Here is a 20,137-nt window from a genome sequence, read left to right on the forward strand (position 1 = left end):
GGATCTCTTCGCGTAGACATCGTAAACCTGTGTAAGTGACAGTAGCAGAGTGTAAGAGACAATAGCAGAGTGTAAGAGACAATAGCAGAGTGTAAGAGACAGTAGCAGAGTGTAAGAGACAGTAGCAGAGTGTAAGAGACAGAAGCAGAGTGAAAGAGAGAATAGCAGAGTGTAAGAGAGTGTAAGAGACAGTAACAGAGTGAAAGAGAGTGTAACAGCGTGTAAGAGAGTGTAACAGCGTGTAAGAGAGTGTAACAGAGTGTAAGAGACAGTAAAAGAGTGTAGGAGAGTGTAAGAGACAGTAACAGAATGTAAGAGACAGCAGCAGAGTGTAAGAGAGTGTAACATAGTGTAAGAGACAGTAGCAGAGTGTAATAGACAGTAACATAGTGTAAGAGAGTGTTATAGACAGTAGGAGAGTGTAAGAGACAATAGTAGAGTGTAAGAGACAAAAGTAGAGTGTAAGATACAGTAGCAGAGTGTAAGAGACAGTAACAGAGTGTAAGAGAGTGTAAGAGACAGTAACAGAGTGTAAGAGACAGCAGCAGAGTGTAAGAGAGTGTAAGAGACAGTAGCGGAGTGTAATAGACAGTAACAGAGTGTAAGAGAGTGTTATAGACAGTAGCAGAGTGTAAGAGACAATAGCAGAGTGTAACATACAGTAGCAGAGTATAAGAGACAGTAACAGAGTGTAAGAGACAGTTACAGAGTGTAAGAGACAGTAGCAGAGTGAAAGAGACAGTAGTAGAGTGTAGTAGAGTGTAAGAGAGTGTCACATGACATATATTGTCCTCTAGGATCACATAGTCCCGAATGATCTCAGTATACTGTGAACGTCTTTGGGGATCTCTTCGCGTAGACATCGTAAACCTGTGTAAGAGACAGTAGCAGAGAGTAAGAGATGGTAACAGAGTATATGAGACAGTAGCAGAGTGTAAGAGAGTGTAACAGAGTATAGGAGACAGTAACAGAGTGTAAGAGAATGTAAGAGACAGTAACAGAGTGTAAGAGAGTGTAACAGAGTGTAAGAGACAGTAACAGAGTGTAAGAGGGTGTAAGAGACAGTAGCAGAGTGTAGGAGAGTGTAAGAGAGTGTAAGAGACAGTAACAGAGTGTACGGGACAGTAACAGAGTATCTGAGACAGCAGCAGAGTGTAAGAGTGTAACAGAGTATAGGAGAGAGTAACAGAGTATAGGAGACAGTAACAGAGTGCAAGAGACAGTAACAGAGTGTACGAGACAGTAACAGAGTGCAAGATACAGTAACAGAGTGTGTGACAGTGTAGTAGAGTGTAAGAGACAGTAACAGAGTGTAAGAGAGTGTAACAGAGTGTAGGAGAGTGTAAGAGACAGTAACAGAGTGTAAGAGACAGTAACAGAGTGTAAGAGACAGCAGCAGAGTGTAAGAGAGTGTAACATAGTGTAAGAGAGTGTAAGAGACAGTAGCAGAGTGTAATAGACAGTAACAGAGTGTAAGAGAGTGTAAGAGACAGTAGCAGAGTGTAATAGACAGTAACAGAGTGTAAGAGAGTGTTATAGACAGTAGCAGAGTGTAAGAGACAGTAACAGAGTGTAAGAGGGTGTAAGAGACAGTAGCAGAGTGTAGGAGAGTGTAAGAGAGTGTAAGAGAGTGTAAGAGACAGTAACAGAGTGTAAGAGACAGTAACAGAGTGTAAGAGACAGCAGCAGAGTGTAGTAGAGTGTAAGAGACAGTAACAGAGCGTAAGAGACAGTAGCAGAGTGTAAGAGACAGTAGCAGATTGTAAGAGAGTGTAAGAGACAGCAACAGAGTGTAAGAGAGTGTAACAGCGTGTAAGAGAGTGTAAGAGACAGTAACAGAGTGTAGGAGAGTGTAAGAGACAGTAACAGAGTGTAAGAGACAGTAACAGAATGTAAGAGAGTGTAACAGCGTGTAAGAGAGTGTAAGAGACAGTAACAGAGTGTAAGAGAGTGTTATAGACAGTAGCAGAGTTTAAGAGACAGTAACAGAGTGTAAGAGACAGTGACAGAGTGTAAGAGACAGTAACAGAGTAAAAGAGACAGTAGCAGAGTGAAATAAACAGTAGTAGAGTGTAGTAGAGTGTAAGAGAGTGTCACATGGCATATACCGTCCTCTAGGATCACATGGTCCCGAATGATCTCAGTATACTGTGAACGTCTTTGGGGATCTCTTCGCGTAGACATCGTAAACCTGTGTAAGAGACAGTAACAGAGTGTAAGAGAGTGTAACAGAGTGTAAGAGACAGTAACAGAGTGTAAGAGGGTGTAAGAGACAGTAGCAGAGTGTAGGAGAGTGTAAGAGAGTGTAAGAGACAGTAACAGAGTGTAAGAGACAGTAACAGAGTATATGAGACAGCAGCAGAGTGTAAGAGAGTGTAACAGAGTATAGGATACAGTAACAGAGTATAGGAGACAGTAACAGAGTGTAAGAGACAGTAACAGAGTGTACGAGACAGTAACAGATTGTAAGATACAGCAACAGAGTGTAAGAGACAGTAGCAGAGTGTAAGAGAGTGTAAGAGACAGTAACAGTGTGTAAGAGAGTGTAACAGCGTGTAAGAGAGTGTAAGAGAGTGTAAGAGACAGTAACAGAGTGTAAGAGGGTGTAAGAGACAGTAGCAGAGTGTAGGAGAGTGTAAGAGACAGTAACAGAGTGTAAGAGAGAGCAGCAGAGTGTAAGAGAGTGTAACATAGTGTAAGAGAGTGTAAGAGACAGTAGCAGAGTGTAATAGACAGTAACAGCGTGTAAGAGAGTGTAACAGAGTGTAAGAGAGTGTAAGAGACAGTAACAGAGTGTAGGAGAGTGTAAGAGACAGTAACAGAGTGTAAGAGACAGTAACAGAGTGTAAGAGACAGCAGCAGAGTGTAAGAGAGTGTAAGAGACAGTAGCAGAGTGTAATAGACAGTAACAGAGTGTAAGAGAGTGTAAGAGACAGTAGCAGAGTGTAATAGACAGTAACAGAGTGTAAGAGAGTGTTATAGACAGTAGCAGAGTGTAAGAGACAGTAACAGAGTGTAAGAGACAGTAACAGAGTGAAAGAGACAGTAGCAGAGTGAAAGAAACAGTAGTAGAGTGTAGTAGAGTGTAGTAGAGTGTAAGAGAGTGTCACATGGCATATACCGTCCTCTAGGATCACATAGTCCCGAATGATCTCAGTATACTGTGAACGTCTTTGGGGATCTCTTCGCGTAGACATCGTAACCCTGTGTAAGAGACAGTAGCAGAGAGTAAGAGACGGTAACAGAGTATATGAGACAGTAGCAGAGTGTAAGAGAGTGTAACAGTGTATAGGAGACAGTAACAGAGTATAGGAGACAGTAACAGAGTATAGGAGACAGTAACAGAGTGTAAGAGAATGTAAGAGACAGTAACAGAGTGTAAGAGAGTGTAACAGAGTGTAAGAGACAGTAACAGAGTGTAAGAGGGTTTAAGAGACAGTAGCAGAGTGTAGGAGAGTGTAAGAGAGTGTAAGAGACAGTAACAGAGTGTAAGAGACAGTAACAGAGTATATGAGACAGCAGCAGAGTGTAAGAGACAGCAGCAGAGTGTAAGAGAGTGTAACATAGTGTAAGAGAGTGTAAGAGACAGTAGCAGAGTGTAATAGAAAGTAACAGAGTGTAAGAGAGTGTAAGAGACAGTAGCAGAGTGTGATAGAAAGTAACAGAGTGTAAGAGAGTGCTATAGACAGTAGCCGAGTTTAAGAGACAGTAACAGAGTGTAAGAGACAGTAACAGAGTGTAAGAGGGTGTAAAAGACAGTAGCAGAGTGTAGGAGAGTGTAAGAGAGTGTAAGAGACAGTAACAGAGTGTAAGAGACAGTAACAGAGTGTAAGAGACAGCAGCAAAGTGTAAGAGAGTGTAAGAGACAGTAACAGAGTGTAAGAGAGTGTAACAGAGTGTAAGAGACAGTAACAGAGTGTACGAGACAGTAACAGAGTGTAAGAGACAGTAACAGAGTGTACGAGAGTGTAGTAGAGTGTAAGAGACAGTAACAGAGCGTAAGAGACAGTAGCAGAGTGTAAGAGACAGAAGCAGAGTGAAACAGAGAGTAGCAGAGTCTATGAGACAGTAGCAGAGTGTAAGAGACAGTAGCAGATTGTAAGAGAGTGTAAGAGACAGTAACAGAGTGTAAGAGAGTGTAACAGTGTGTAAGAGAGTGTAACAGAGTGTAAGAGAGTGTAAGAGACAGTAACAGAGTGTAGGAGAGTGTAAGAGACAGTAACAGAGTGTAAGAGACAGTAACAGAGTGTAAGAGACAGCAGCAGAGTGTAAGAGAGTGTAACATAGTGTAAGAGAGTGTAAGAGACAGTAGCAGAGTGTAATAGACAGTAACAGAGTGTAAGAGAGTGTAAGAGACAGTAGCAGAGTGTAAGAGACAGTAACAGAGTGTAAGAGACAGTAACAGAGTGAAAGAGACAGTAGCAGAGTGAAAGAAACAGTAGTAGAGTGTAGTAGAGTGTAGTAGAGTGTAAGAGAGTGTCACATGGCATATACCGTCCTCTAGGATCACATAGCCCCGAATGATCTCAGTATACTGTGAACGTCTTTGGGGATCTCTTTGCGTAGACATCGTAAACCTGTGTAAGAGACAGTAGCAGAGAGTAAGAGATGGTAACAGAGTATATGAGACAGTAGCAGAGTGTAAGAGAGTGTAACAGTGTATAGGAGACAGTAACAGAGTATAGGAGACAGTAACAGAGTGTAAGAGAATGTAAGAGACAGTAACAGAGTGTAAGAGAGTGTAACAGAGTGTAAGAGACAGTAACAGAGTGTAAGAGGGTGTAAGAGACAGTAGCAGAGTGTAGGAGAGTGTAAGAGAGTGTAAGAGACAGTAACAGAGTGTAAGAGACAGTAACAGAGTATATGAGACAGCAGCAGAGTGTAAGAGAGTGTAACAGAGTATAGGAGACAGTAACAGAGTGTAAGAGACAGTAACAGAGTGTACGAGACAGTAACAGAGTGTAAGATACAGTAACATAGTGTATGACAGTGTAGTAGAGTGTAAGAGACAGTAACAGAGCGTAAGAGACAGTAACAGAGCGTAAGAGATAGTAGCAGAGTGTAAGAGACAGTAGCAGAGTGAAAGAGACAGTAACAGAGTATAAGAGACAGTAGCAGAGTGTAAGATACAGTAACAGAGTGTAAGAGACAGTAGCAGAGTGTAAGAGAGTGTAAGAGAGTGTAAGAGACAGTAACAGTGTGTAAGAGGGTGTAACAGCGTGTACGAGAGTGTAACAGAGTGTACGAGAGTGTAGTAGAGTGTAAGAGACAGTAACAGAGCGTAAGAGACAGTAGCAGAGTGTAAGAGACAGAAGCAGAGTGAAAAAGAGAGTAACAGAGTGTAAGAGACAGTAGCAGAGTGTAAGAGACAGTAGCAGATTGTAAGAGAGTGTAATAGACAGTAACAGAGTGTAAGAGAGTGTAACAGCGTGTAAGAGAGTGTAACAGAGTGTAAGAGAGTGTAAGAGACAGTAACAGAGTGTAGGAGAGTGTAAGAGACAGTAACAGAGTGTAAGAGACAGCAACAGAGTGTAAGAGAGTGTAACATAGTGTAAGAGAGTGTAAGAGACAGTAGCAGAGTGTAATAGACAGTAACAGAGTGTAAGAGAGTGTAAGAGACAGTAGCAGAGTGTAATAGGCAGTAACAGAGTGTAAGAGAGTGTTATAGACAGTAGCAGAGTTTAAGAGACAGTAACAGATTGTAAGAGACAGTAACAGAGTGTAAGAGACAGTAACAGAGTGAAAGAGACAGTAGCAGAGTGAAAGAAACAGTAGTAGAGTGTAGTAGAGTGTAAGAGAGTGTCACATGGCATATACCGTCCTCTAGGATCACATAGTCCCGAATGATCTTAGTATACTGTGAACGTCTTTGGGGATCTCTTCGTGTAGACATCGTAAACCTGTGTAAGAGACAGGAGCAGAGAGTAAGAGACGGTAACAGAGTATATGAGACAGTAGCAAAGTGTAAGAGAGTGTAACAGAGTATAGGAGACAGTAACAGAGTATAGGAGACAGTAACAGAGTGGAAGAGAATGTAAGAGACAGTAACAGAGTGTAAGAGAGTGTAACGGAGTGTAAGAGACAGTAACAGAGTGTAAGAGGGTGTAAGAGACAGTAGCAGAGTGTAGGAGAGTGTAAGAGAGTGTAAGAGACAGTAACAGAGTGTAAGAGACAATAACAGAGTATATGAGTCAGCAGCAGAGTGTAAGAGAGTGTAACAGAGTATAGGAGACAGTAACAGAGTATAGGAGACAGTAACAGAGTGTAAGAGACAGTAACAGAGTGTACGAGATAGTAGCAGAGTGTAAGAGACAGTAGCAGAGTGTAAGAGACAGTAGCAGAGTGTAAGAGACAGTAGCAGAGTCTCAGATACAGTAACAGAGTGTAAGAGACAGTAGCAGAGTGTAAGAGAGTGTAAGAGACAGTAACAGTGTGTAAGAGGGTGTAACAGCGTGTAAGAGAGTGTAACAGCGTGTAAGAGAGTGTAACAGAGTGTAAGAGAGTGTAAGAGACAGTAACAGAGTGTAAGAGGGTGTAAGAGACAGTAGCAGAGTGTAGGAGAGTGTAAGAGAGTGTAAGAGACAGTAACAGAGTGTAAGAGAGTGTAACAGAGTGTAAGAGACAGTAACAGAGTGTACGAGAGTGTAGTAGAGTGTAAGAGACAGTAAGATAGCGTAAGAGACAGAAGCAGAGTGAAACAGAGAGTAGCAGAGTGTAAGAGACAGTAGCAGAGTGTAAGAGACAGTAGCAGAGTGTAAGAGAGTGTAAGAGACAGTAACAGAGTGTAAGAGAGTGTAAGAGACAGTAACAGAGTGTAGGAGAGTGTAAGAGACAGTAACAGAGTGTAAGAGAGTGTAACATAGTGTAAGAGAGTGTAAGAGACAGTAGCAGAGTGTAATAGACAGTAACAGAGTGTAAGAGAGTGTAAGAGACAGTAGCAGAGTGTAATAGACAGTAACAGAGTGTAAGAGAGTGTTATAGACAGTAGCAGAGTTTAAGAGACAGTAACAGAGTGTAAGAGACAGTAACAGAGTGTAAGAGGGTGTAAGAGACAGTAGCAGAGTGTAGGAGAGTGTAAGAGAGTGTAAGGGAGTGTAAGAGACAGTAACAGAGTGTAAGAGACAGTAACTGAGTGTAAGAGGGTGTAAGAGACAGTAACAGAGAGTAAGAGATAGTAGCAGAGTGTAAGAGACAGTAGCAGAGTGAAAGAGACAGTAACAGAGTGTAAGAGACAGTAGCAGAGTGTAAGATACAGTAACAGAGTGTAAGAGACAGTAGCAGAGTGTAAGAGAGTGTAAGAGACAGTAACAGTGTGTAAGAGGGTGTAACAGCGTGAAAGAGAGTGTAACAGCGTGTAAGAGAGTGTAACAGAGTGTAAGAGAGTGTAAGAGACAGTAACAGAGTGTAAGAGGGTGTAAGAGACAGTAGCAGAGTGTAGGAGAGTGTAAGAGAGTGTAAGAGACAGTAACATAGTGTAAGAGAGTGTAACAGAGTGTAAGAGACAGTAACAGAGTGTACGAGAGTGTAGTAGAGTGTAAGAGACAGTAAGAGAGTGTAAGAGACAGCAGCAGAGTGCAAGAGAGTGTAACATAGTGTAAGACAGTGTAAGAGACAGTAGCAGAGTGTAATAGACAGTAACAGAGTGTAAGAGAGTGTAAGAGACAGTAGCAGAGTGTAATAGACAGTAACAGCGTGTAAGAGAGTGTAACAGAGTGTAAGAGAGTGTAAGAGACAGTAACAGAGTGTAGGAGAGTGTAAGAGACAGTAACAGAGTGTAAGAGACAGTAACAGAGTGTAAGAGACAGCAGCAGAGTGTAAGAGAGTGTAAGAGACAGTAGCAGAGTGTAAGAGACAGTAGCAGAGTGTAAGAGAGTGTAAGAGACAGTAACAGAGTGTAAGAGAGTGTAACAGCATGTAAGAGAGTGTAACAGAGTGTAAGAGAGTGTAAGAGACAGTAACAGAGTGTAGGAGAGTGTTAGAGACAGTAACAGAGTGTAAGAGACAGTGACATAGTGTAAGAGACAGCAGCAGAGTGTAAGAGAGTGTAACATAGTGTAAGAGAGTGTAAGAGACAGTAGCAGAGTGTAATAGACAGTGACAGAGTGTAAGAGAGTGTAAGAGACAGTAGCAGAGTGTAATAGACAGTAACAGAGTGTAAGAGAGTGTTATAGACAGTAGCAGAGTTTACGAGACAGTAACAGAGTGTAAGAGACAGTAACAGAGTGTAAGAGGGTGTAAGAGACAGTAGCAGAGTGTAGGAGAGTGTAAGAGAGTGTAAGAGAGTGTAAGAGACAGTAACAGAGTGTAAGAGACAGTAACAGAGTGTAAGAGACAGCAGCAGAGTGCAAGAGAGTGTAACATAGTGTAAGAGAGTGTAAGAGACAGTAGCAGAGTGTAATAGACAGTAACAGAGTGTAAGAGAGTGTAAGAGACAGTAGCAGAGTGTAATAGACAGTAACAGAGTGTAAGAGAGTGTTATAGACAGTAGCAGAGTTTAAGAGACAGTAACAGAGTGTAAGAGACAGTAACAGAGTGTAAGAGGGTGTAAGAGACAGTAGCAGAGTGTAAGAGAGTGTAAGAGAGTGTAAGAGACAGTAACAGAGTGTAAGAGACAGTAACAGAGTGTAAGAGACAGCAGCAGAGTGCAAGAGAGTGTAACATAGTGTAAGAGAGTGTGAGAGACAGTAGCAGAGTGTAATAGACAGTAACAGAGTGTAAGAGAGTGTAAGAGACAGTAGCAGAGTGTAATAGACAGTAACAGAGTGTAAGAGAGTGTTATAGACAGTAGCAGAGTTTAAGAGACAGTAACAGAGTGTAAGAGACAGTAACAGAGTGTAAGAGGGTGTAAGAGACAGTAGCAGAGTGTAGGAGAGTGTAAGAGAGTGTAAGAGAGTGTAAGAGACAGTAACAGAGTGTAAGAGACAGCAGCAGAGTGTAAGAGACAGTAACATAGTGTAAGAAAGTGTAACAGAGTGTAACAGAGTGTAAGAGACAGTAACAGAGTGTAAGAGGGTGTAAGAGACAGTAGAAGAGTGTAGGAGAGTGTAAGAGAGTGTAAGAGAGTGTAAGAGACAGTACCAGAGTGTAAGAGACAGTAACAGAGTGAAAGAGACAGTAGCAGAGTGAAAGAAACAGTAGTAGAGTGTAGTAGAGTGTAGTAGAGTGTAAGAGAGTGTCACATGGCATATACCGTCCTCTAGGATCACATAGTCCCGAATGATCTTAGTATACTGTGAACGTCTTTGGGGATCTCTTCGTGTAGACATCGTAAACCTGTGTAAGAGACAGGAGCAGAGAGTAAGAGACGGTAACAGAGTATATGAGACAGTAGCAAAGTGTAAGAGAGTGTAACAGAGTATAGGAGACAGTAACAGAGTATAGGAGACAGTAACAGAGTGGAAGAGAATGTAAGAGACAGTAACAGAGTGTAAGAGAGTGTAACGGAGTGTAAGAGACAGTAACAGAGTGTAAGAGGGTGTAAGAGACAGTAGCAGAGTGTAGGAGAGTGTAAGAGAGTGTAAGAGACAGTAACAGAGTGTAAGAGACAATAACAGAGTATATGAGTCAGCAGCAGAGTGTAAGAGAGTGTAACAGAGTATAGGAGACAGTAACAGAGTATAGGAGACAGTAACAGAGTGTAAGAGAATGTAAGAGACAGTAACAGAGTGTAAGAGAGTGTAACAGAGTGTAAGAGACAGTAACAGAGTGTAAGAGGGTGTAAGAGACAGTAGCAGAGTGTAGGAGAGTGTAAGAGAGTGTAAGAGACAGTAACAGAGTGTAAGAGACAGTAACAGAGTATATGAGACAGCAGCAGAGTGTAAGAGAGTGTAACAGAGTATAGGAGACAGTAACAGAGTGTAAGAGACAGTAACAGAGTGTACGAGACAGTAACAGAGTGTAAGATACAGTAACAGAGTGTATGACAGTGTAGTAGAGTGTAACAGACAGTAACAGAGCGTAAGACATAGTAGCAGAGTGTAAGAGACAGTAGCAGAGTGAAAGAGACAGTAACAGAGTGTAAGAGACAGTAGTAGAGTGTAAGATACAGTAACAGAGTGTAAGAGACAGTAGCAGAGTGTAAGAGACTGTAAGAGAGTGTAAGAGACAGTAACAGTGTGTAAGAGGGTGTAACAGCGTGTAAGAGAGTGTAACAGAGTGTACGAGAGTGTAGTAGAGTGTAAGAGACAGTAACAGAGCGTAAGAGACAGTAGCAGAGTGTAAGAGACAGAAGCAGAGTGAAACAGAGAGTAACAGAGCGTAAGAGACAGTAGCAGAGTGTAAGTGACAGTAGCAGATTGTAAGAGAGTGTAATAGACAGTAACAGAGTGTAAGAGAGTGTAACAGCGTGTAAGAGAGTGTAACAGAGTGTAAGAGAGTGTAAGAGACAGTAACAGAGTGTAGGAGAGTGTAAGAGACAGTAACAGAGTGTAAGAGACAGTAACAGAGTGTAAGAGACAGCAGCAGAGTGTAAGAGAGTGTAACATAGTGTAAGAGAGTGTAAGAGACAGTAGCAGAGTGTAATAGACAGTAACAGAGTGTAAGAGAGTGTAAGAGACAGTAGCAGAGTGTAATAGGCAGTAACAGAGTGTAAGAGAGTGTTATAGACAGTAGCAGAGTTTAAGAGACAGTAACAGATTGTAAGAGACAGTAACAGAGTGTAAGAGACAGTAACAGAGTGTAAGAGACAGTAACAGAGTGAAAGAGACAGTAGCAGAGTGAAAGAAACAGTAGTAGAGTGTAGTAGAGTGTAAGAGAGTGTCACATGGCATATACCGTCCTCTAGGATCACGTAGTCCCGAATGATCTCAGTATACTGTGAACGTCTTTGGGGATCTCTTCGCGTAGACATTGTAAACCTGTGTAAGAGACAGTAGCAGAGAGTAAGAGACGGTAACAGAGTATATGAGACAGTAGCAGAGTGTAAGAGAGTGTAACAGTGTATAGGAGACAGTAACAGAGTATAGGAGACAGTAACAGAGTATAGGAGACAGTAACAGTGTGTAAGAGAATGTAAGAGACAGTAACAGAGTGTAAGAGAGTGTAACAGAGTGTAAGAGACAGTAACAGAGTGTAAGAGGGTGTAAGAGACAGTAGCAGAGTGTAGGAGAGTGTAAGAGAGTGTAAGAGACAGTAACAGAGTGTAAGAGACAGTAACAGAGTATATGAGACAGCAGCAGAGTGTAAGAGAGTGTAACAGAGTATAGGAGACAGTAACAGAGTATAGGAGACAGTAACAGAGTGTAAGAGACAGTAACAGAGTGTACGAGACAGTAACAGAGTGTAAGATACAGTAACAGAGTGTATGACAGTGTAGTAGAGTGTAAGAGACAGTAACAGAGCGTAAGAGATAGTAGCAGAGTGTAAGAGACAGTAGCAGAGTGAAAGAGACAGTAACAGAGTGTAAGAGACAGTAGCAGAGTGTAAGAGAGTGTAAGAGACAGTAACAGAGTGTAAGAGACAGTAACAGAGTATATGAGACAGCAGCAGAGTGTAAGAGAGTGTAACAGAGTATAGGAGACAGTAACAGAGTATAGGAGACAGTAACAGAGTGTAAGATACAGTAACAGAGTGTATGACAGTGTAGTAGAGTGTAAGAGACAGTAACAGAGCGTAAGAGATAGTAGCAGAGTGTAAGAGACAGTAGCAGAGTGAAAGAGACAGTAACAGAGTGTAAGAGACAGTAGCAGAGTGTAAGATACAGTAACAGAGTGTAAGAGACAGTAGCAGAGTGTAAGAGAGTGTAAGAGAGTGTACGAGAGTGTAGTAGAGTGTAAGAGACAGTAACAGAGCGTAAGAGACAGTAGCAGAGTGTAAGAGACAGAAGCAGAGTGAAACAGAGAGTAACAGAGTGTAAGAGACAGTAGCAGAGTGTAAGAGACAGTAGCAGATTGTAAGAGAGTGTAATAGACAGTAACAGAGTGTAAGAGAGTGTAACAGCGTGTAAGAGAGTGTAACAGAGTGTAAGAGAGTGTAAGAGACAGTAACAGAGTGTAGGAGAGTGTAAGAGACAGTAACAGAGTGTAAGAGACAGTAACAGAGTGTAAGAGACAGCAGCAGAGTGTAAGAGAGTGTAACATAGTGTAAGAGAGTGTAAGAGACAGTAGCAGAGTGTAATAGATCCCGAATGATCTCAGTATACTGTGATCGTCTTTGGGGATCTCTTCGCGTAGACATCGTAAACCTGTGTAAGAGACAGTAGCAGAGAGTAAGAGACGGTAACAGAGTATATGAGACAGTAGCAGAGTGTAAGAGAGTGTAACAGAGTATAGGAGACAGTAACAGAGTATAGGAGACAGTAACAGAGTGTAAGAGAGTGTAACAGAGTGTAAGAGACAGTAACAGAGTGTAAGATGATGTAAGAGACAGTAGCAGAGTGTAGGAGAGTGTAAGAGAGTGTAAGAGACAGTAACAGAGTGTAAGAGACAGTAACAGAGTATATGAGACAGCAGCAGAGTGTAAGAGAGTGTAACAGAGTATAGGAGACAGTAACAGAGTATAGGAGACAGTAACAGAGTGTAAGAGACAGTAACAGAGTGTACGAGACAGTAACAGAGTGTAAGATACAGTAACAGAGTGTATGACAGTGTAGTAGAGTGTAAGAGACAGTAACAGAGAGTAAGAGATAGTAGCAGAGTGTAAGAGACAGTAGCAGAGTGAAAGAGACAGTAACAGAGTGTAAGAGACAGTAGCAGAGTGTAAGATACAGTAACAGAGTGTAAGAGACAGTAGCAGAGTGTAAGAGAGTGTAAGAGACAGTAACAGTGTGTAAGAGGGTGTAACAGCGTGTAAGAGAGTGTAACAGCGTGTAAGAGAGTGTAACAGAGTGTAAGAGAGTGTAAGAGACAGTAACAGAGTGTAAGAGGGTGTAAGAGACAGTAGCAGAGTGTAGGAGAGTGTAAGAGAGTGTAAGAGACAGTAACATAGTGTAAGAGAGTGTAACAGAGTGTAAGAGACAGTAACAGAGTGTACGAGAGTGTAGTAGAGTGTAAGAGACAGTAAGAGAGCGTAAGAGACAGAAGCAGAGTGAAACAGAGAGTAGCAGAGTGTAAGAGACAGTAGCAGAGTGTAAGAGACAGTAGCAGAGTGTAAGAGAGTGTAAGAGACAGTAACAGAGTGTAGGAGAGTGTAAGAGACAGTAACAGTGTGTACGAGACAGTAACAGAGTGTAAGAGAGTGTAAGAGACAGTAGCAGAGTGTAATAGACAGTAACAGCGTGTAAGAGAGTGTAAGAGAGTGTAAGAGACAGTAACAGAGTGTAGGAGAGTGTAAGAGACAGTAACAGAGTGTAAGAGACAGTAACAGAGTGTAAGAGACAGTAACAGAGTGTAAGAGACAGCAGCAGAGTGTAAGAGAGTGTAAGAGACAGTAGCAGAGTGTAATAGACAGTAACAGAGTGTAAGAGAGTGTAAGAGACAGTAGCAGAGTGTAAGAGACAGTAGCAGAGTGTAAGAGAGTGTAAGAGACAGTAACAGAGTGTAAGAGAGTGTAACAGCATGTAAGAAAGTGTAACAGAGTGTAAGAGAGTGTAAGAGACAGTAACAGATTGTAGGAGAGTGTAAGAGACAGTGACAGAGTGTAAGAGACAGCAGCAGAGTGTAAGAGAGTGTAACATAGTGTAAGAGAGTGTAAGAGACAGTAGCAGAGTGTAATAGACAGTGACAGAGTGTAAGAGAGTGTAAGAGACAGTAGCAGAGTGTAATAGACAGTAACAGAGTGTAAGAGAGTGTTATAGACAGTAGCAGAGTTTAAGAGACAGTAACAGAGTGTAAGAGACAGTAACAGAGTGTAAGAGGGTGTAAGAGACAGTAGCAGAGTGTAGGAGAGTGTAAGAGAGTGTAAGAGAGTGTAAGAGACAGTAACAGAGTGTAAGAGACAGTAACAGAGTGTAAGAGACAGCAGCAGAGTGCAAGAGAGTGTAACATAGTGTAAGAGAGTGTAAGAGACAGTAGCAGAGTGTAATAGACAGTAACAGAGTGTAAGAGAGTGTAAGAGACAGTAGCAGAGTGTAATAGACAGTAACAGAGTGTAAGAGAGTGTTATAGACAGTTGCAGAGTTTAAGAGACAGTAACAGAGTGTAAGAGACAGTAACAGAGTGTAAGAGGGTGTAAGAGACAGTAGCAGAGTGTAGGAGAGTGTAAGAGAGTGTAAGAGACAGTAACAGAGTGTAAGAGACAGTAACAGAGTGTAAGAGACAGCAGCAGAGTGCAAGAGAGTGTAACATAGTGTAAGAGAGTGTAAGAGACAGTAGCAGAGTGTAATAGACAGTAACAGAGTGTAAGAGAGTGTAAGAGACAGTAGCAGAGTGTAATAGACAGTAACAGAGTGTAAGAGAGTGTTATAGACAGTAGCAGAGTTCAAGAGACAGTAACAGAGTGTAAGAGACAGTAACAGAGTGTAAGAGGGTGTAAGAGACAGTAGCAGAGTGTAGGAGAGTGTAAGAGAGTGTAAGAGAGTGTAAGAGACAGTGACAGAGTGTAAGAGACAGCAGCAGAGTGTAAGAGACAGTAACATAGTGTAAGAAAGTGTAACAGAGTGTAACAGACTGTAAGAGACAGTAACAGAGTGTAAGAGGGTGTAAGAGACAGTAGCAGAGTGTAGGAGAGTGTAAGAGAGTGTAAGAGAGTGTAAGAGACAGTAACAGAGTGTAAGAGACAGTAACAGAGTGAAAGAGACAGTAGCAGAGTGAAAGAAACAGTAGTAGAGTGTAGTAGAGTGTAGTAGAGTGTAAGAGAGTGTCACATGGCATATACCGTCCTCTAGGATCACATAGTCCCGAATGATCTCAGTATACTGTGAACGTCTTTGGGGATCTCTTCGCGTAGACATCGTAAACCTGTGTAAGAGACAGTAGCAGAGAGTAAGAGACGGTAACAGAGTATATGAGACAGTAGCAGAGTGTAAGAGAGTGTAACAGAGTATAGGAGACAGTAACAGAGTATAGGAGACAGTAACAGAGTGTAAGAGAATGTAAGAGACAGTAACAGAGTGTAAGAGAGTATAACAGAGTGTAAGAGGAAGTAACAGAGTGTAAGAGGGTGTAAGAGACAGTAGCAGAGTGTAAGAGAGTGTAAGAGAGTGTAAGAGACAGTAACAGAGTGTAAGAGACAGTAACAGAGTATATGAGACAGCAGCAGAGTGTAAGAGAGTGTAACAGAGTATAGGAGACAGTAACAGAGTATAGGAGACAGTAACAGAGTGTAAGAGACAGTAACAGAGTGTACGAGACAGTAACAGAGTGTACGAGACAGTAACAGAGTGTATGACAGTGTAGTAGAGTGTAAGAGACAGTAACAGAGCGTAAGAGATAGTAGCAGAGTGTAAGAGACAGTAGCAGAGTGAAAGAGACAATAACAGAGTGTAAGAGACAGTAGCAGAGTGAAAGAGACAGTAGCAGAGTGTAAGAGAGTGTAAGAGACAGTAACAGCGTGTAAGAGGGTGTAACAGCGTGTAAGAGAGTGTAACAGCGTGTAAGAGAGTGTAAGAGAGTGTAAGAGACAGTAACAGAGTGTAAGAGGGTGTGAGAGACAGTAGCAGAGTGTAGGAGAGTGTAAGAGAGTGTAAGAGACAGTAACAGAGTGTAAGAGAGTGTAACAGAGTGTAAGAGACAGTAACAGAGTGTACGAGAGTGTAGTAGAGTGTAAGAGACAGTAAGAGAGCGTAAGAGACAGAAGCAGAGTGAAACAGAGAGTAGCAGAGTGTAAGAGACAGTAGCAGAGTGTAAGAGACAGTAGCAGAGTGTAAGAGAGTGTAAGATACAGTAACAGAGTGTAAGAGAGTGTAACAGCATGTAAGAGAGTGTAAGAGAGTGTAAGAGACAGTAACAGAGTGTAGGAGAGTGTAAGACACAGTAACAGAGTGTAAGAGACAGCAGCAGAGTGTAAGAGAGTGTAACATAGTGTAAGAGAGTGTAAGAGACAGTAGCAGAGTGTAATAGAAAGTAACAGAGTGTAAGAGAGTGTAAGAGACAGTAGCAGAGTGTGATAGACAGTAACAGAGTGTAAGAGAGTGCTATAGACAGTAGCAGAGTTTAAGAGACAGTAACAGAGTGTAAGAGACAGTAACAGAGTGTAAGAGACAGTAACAGAGTGTAAGAGGGTGTAAGAGACAGTAGCAGAGTGTAGGAGAGTGTATGAGAGTGTAAGAGAGTGTAAGAGACAGTAACAGAGTGTAAGAGACAGTAACAGAGTATATGAGACAGCAGCAGAGTGTAAGAGAGTGTAACAGAGTATAGGAGACAGTAACAGAGTATAGGAGACAGTAACAGAGTGTAAGATACAGTAACAGAGTGTATGACAGTGTAGTAGAGTGTAAGAGACAGTAACAGAGCGTAAGAGATAGTAGCAGAGTGTAAGAGACAGTAGCAGAGTGAAAGAGACAGTAACAGAGTGTAAGAGACAGTAGCAGAGTGTAAGATACAGTAACAGAGTGTAAGAGACAGTAGCAGAGTGTAAGAGAGTGTAAGAGACAGTAACAGTGTGTAAGAGGGTGTAACAGCGTGTAAGAGAGTGTAACAGCGTGTAAGAGAGTGTAAGAGAGTGTAAGAGGGTGTGAGAGACAGTAGCAGAGTGTAGGAGAGTGTAAGAGAGTGTAAGAGACAGTAACAGAGTGTAAGAGAGTGTAACAGAGTGTAAGAGACAGTAACAGAGTGTACGAGAGTGTAGTAGAGTGTAAGAGACAGTAAGAGAGCGTAAGAGACAGAAGCAGAGTGAAACAGAGAGTAGCAGAGTGTAAGAGACAGTAGCAGAGTGTAAGAGACAGTAGCAGAGTGTAAGAGAGTGTAAGATACAGTAACAGAGTGTAAGAGAGTGTAACAGCATGTAAGAGAGTGTAAGAGAGTGTAAGAGACAGTAACAGAGTGTAAGAGACAGCAGCAGAGTGTAAGAGAGTGTAACATAGTGTAAGAGAGTGTAAGAGACAGTAGCAGAGTGTAATAGAAAGTAACAGAGTGTAAGAGAGTGTAAGAGACAGTAGCAGAGTGTGATAGACAGTAACAGAGTGTAAGAGAGTGCTATAGACAGTAGCAGAGTTAAAGAGACAGTAACAGAGTGTAAGAGACAGTAACAGAGTGTAAGAGGGTGTAAGAGACAGTAGCAGAGTGTAGGAGAGTGTATGAGAGTGTAAGAGAGTGTAAGAGACAGTAACAGAGTGTAAGAGACAGCAGCAAAGTGTAAGAGAGTGTAAGAGACAGTAACAGAGTGTAAGAGAGTGTAACAGAGTGTAAGAGACAGTAACAGAGTGTACGAGACAGTAACAGAGTGTAAGAGACAGTAACAGAGTGTACGAGAGTGTAGTAGAGTGCAAGAGACAGTAACAGAGCGTAAGAGACAGTAGCAGAGTGTAAGAGACAGAAGCAGAGTGAAAAAGAGTTTAGCAGAGTCTATGAGACAGTAGCAGAGTGTAAGAGACAGTAGCAGATTGTAAGAGAGTGTAAGAGACAGTAACAGAGTGTAAGAGAGTGTAACAGCGTGTAAGAGAGTGTAACAGAGTGTAAGAGAGTGTAAGAGACAGGAACAGAGTGTAGGAGAGTGTAAGAGACAGTAACAGAGTGTAAGAGACAGTAACAGAGTGTAAGAGACAGCAGCAGAGTGTAAGAGAGTGTAACATAGTGTAAGAGAGTGTAAGAGACAGTAGCAGAGTGTAATAGACAGTAACAGAGTGTAAGAGAGTGTAAGAGAAAGTAGCAGAGTGTAATAGACAGTAACAGAGTGTAAGAGAGTGGTATAGACAGTAGCAGAGTGTAAGAGACAGTAACAGAGTGTAAGAGACAGTAACAGAGTGAAAGAGACAGTAGCAGAGTGAAAGAAACAGTAGTAGAGTGTAGTAGAGTGTAAGAGAGTGTCACATGGCATATACCGTCCTCTAGGATCACATAGTCCCGAATGATCTCAGTATACTGTGAACGTCTTTGGGGATCTCTTCGCGTAGACATCGTAAACCTGTGTAAGAGACAGTAGCAGAGAGTAAGAGACGGTAACAGAGTATATGAGACAGTAGCAGAGTGTAAGAGAGTGTAACAGTGTATAGGAGACAGTAACAGAGTATAGGAGACAGTAACAGAGTATAGGAGACAGTAACAGAGTGTAAGAGAATGTAAGAGACAGTAACAGAGTGTAAGAGAGTGTAACAGAGTGTAAGAGACAGTAACAGAGTGTAAGAGGGTGTAAGAGACAGTAGCAGAGTGTAGGAGAGTGTAAGAGAGTGTAAGAGACAGTAACAGAGTGTAAGAGACAGTAACAGAGTATATGAGACAGCAGCAGAGTGTAAGAGAGTGTAACAGAGTATAGGAGACAGTAACAGAGTGTAAGAGACAGTAACAGAGTGTACGAGACAGTAACAGAGTGTAAGATACAGTAACAGAGTGTATGACAGTGTAGTAGAGTGTAAGAGACAGTAACAGAGCGTAAGAGATAGTAGCAGAGTGTAAGAGACAGTAGCAGAGTGAAAGAGACAGTAACAGAGTGTAAGAGACAGTAGCAGAGTGTAAGATACAGTAACAGAGTGTAAGAGACAGTAGCAGAGTGTAAGAGAGTGTAAGAGAGTGTAAGAGACAGTAACAGTGTGTAAGAGGGTGTAACAGCGTGTAAGAGAGTGTAAGAGAGTGTACGAGAGTGTAGTAGAGTGTAAGAGACAGTAACAGAGCGTAAGAGACAGTAGCAGAGTGTAAGAGACAGAAGCAGAGTGAAACAGAGAGTAACAGAGTGTAAGAGACAGTAGCAGAGTGTAAGAGACAGTAGCAGATTGTAAGAGAGTGTAATAGACAGTAACAGAGTGTAAGAGAGTGTAACAGCGTGTAAGAGAGTGTAACAGAGTGTAAGAGAGTGTAAGAGACAGTAACAGAGTGTAGGAGAGTGTAAGAGACAGTAACAGAGTGTAAGAGACAGTAACAGAGTGTAAGAGACAGCAGCAGAGTGTAAGAGAGTGTAACATAGTGTAAGAGAGTGTAAGAGACAGTAGCAGAGTGTAATAGACAGTAACAGAGTGTAAGAGAGTGTAAGAGACAGTAGCAGAGTGTAATAGGCAGTAACAGAGTGTAAGAGAGTGTTATAGACAGTAGCAGAGTTTAAGAGACAGTAACAGAGTGTAAGAGACAGTAACAGAGTGTAAGAGACAGTAACAGAGTGAAAGAGACAGTAGCAGAGTGAAAGAAACAGTAGTAGAGTGTAGTAGAGTGTAAGAGAGTGTCACATGGCATATACCGTCCTCTAGGATCACATAGTCCCGAATGATCTCAGTATACTGTGAACGTCTTTGGGGATCTCTTCGCGTAGACATCGTAAACCTGTGTAAGAGACAGTAGCAGAGAGTAAGAGACGGTAACAGAGTATATGAGACAGTAGCAGAGTGTAAGAGAGTGTAACAGAGTATAGGAGACAGTAACAGAGTATAGGAGACAGTAACAGAGTGTAAGAGAATGTAAGAGACAGTAACAGAGTGTAAGAGAGTGTAACAGAGTGTAAGAGGAAGTAACAGAGTGTAAGAGGGTGTAAGAGACAGTAGCAGAGTGTAGGAGAGTGTAAGAGAGTGTAAGAGACAGTAACAGAGTGTAAGAGACAGTAACAGAGTATATGAGACAGCAGCAGAGTGTAAGAGAGTGTAACAGAGTATAGGAGACAGTAACAGAGTATAGGAGACAGTAACAGAGTGTAAGAGACAGTAACAGAGTGTACGAGACAGTAACAGAGTGTAAGATACAGTAACAGAGTGTATGACAGTGTAGTAGAGTGTAAGAGACAGTAACAGAGCGTAAGAGATAGTAGCAGAGTGTAAGAGACAGTAGCAGAGTGAAAGAGACAGTAACAGAGTGTAAAAGACAGTAGCAGAGTGTAAGATACAGTAACAGAGTGTAAGAGACAGTAACAGAGTGTAAGAGAGTGTAAGAGACAGTAACAGTGTGTAAGAGGGTGTAACAGCGTGTAAGAGAGTGTAACAGCGTGTAAGAGAGTGTAAGAGAGTGTAAGAGACAGTAACAGAGTGTAAGAGGGTGTGAGAGACAGTAGCAGAGTGTAGGAGAGTGTAAGAGAGTGTAAGAGACGGTAACAGAGTGTAAGAGAGTGTAACAGAGTGTAAGAGACAGTAACAGAGTGTACGAGAGTGTAGTAGAGTGTAAGAGACAGTAAGAGAGCGTAAGAGACAGAA

This window comes from Spea bombifrons, chromosome 9, assembly GCF_027358695.1.
Source record: "Spea bombifrons isolate aSpeBom1 chromosome 9, aSpeBom1.2.pri, whole genome shotgun sequence".
Lineage (NCBI taxonomy): Eukaryota > Metazoa > Chordata > Amphibia > Anura > Pelobatidae > Spea > Spea bombifrons.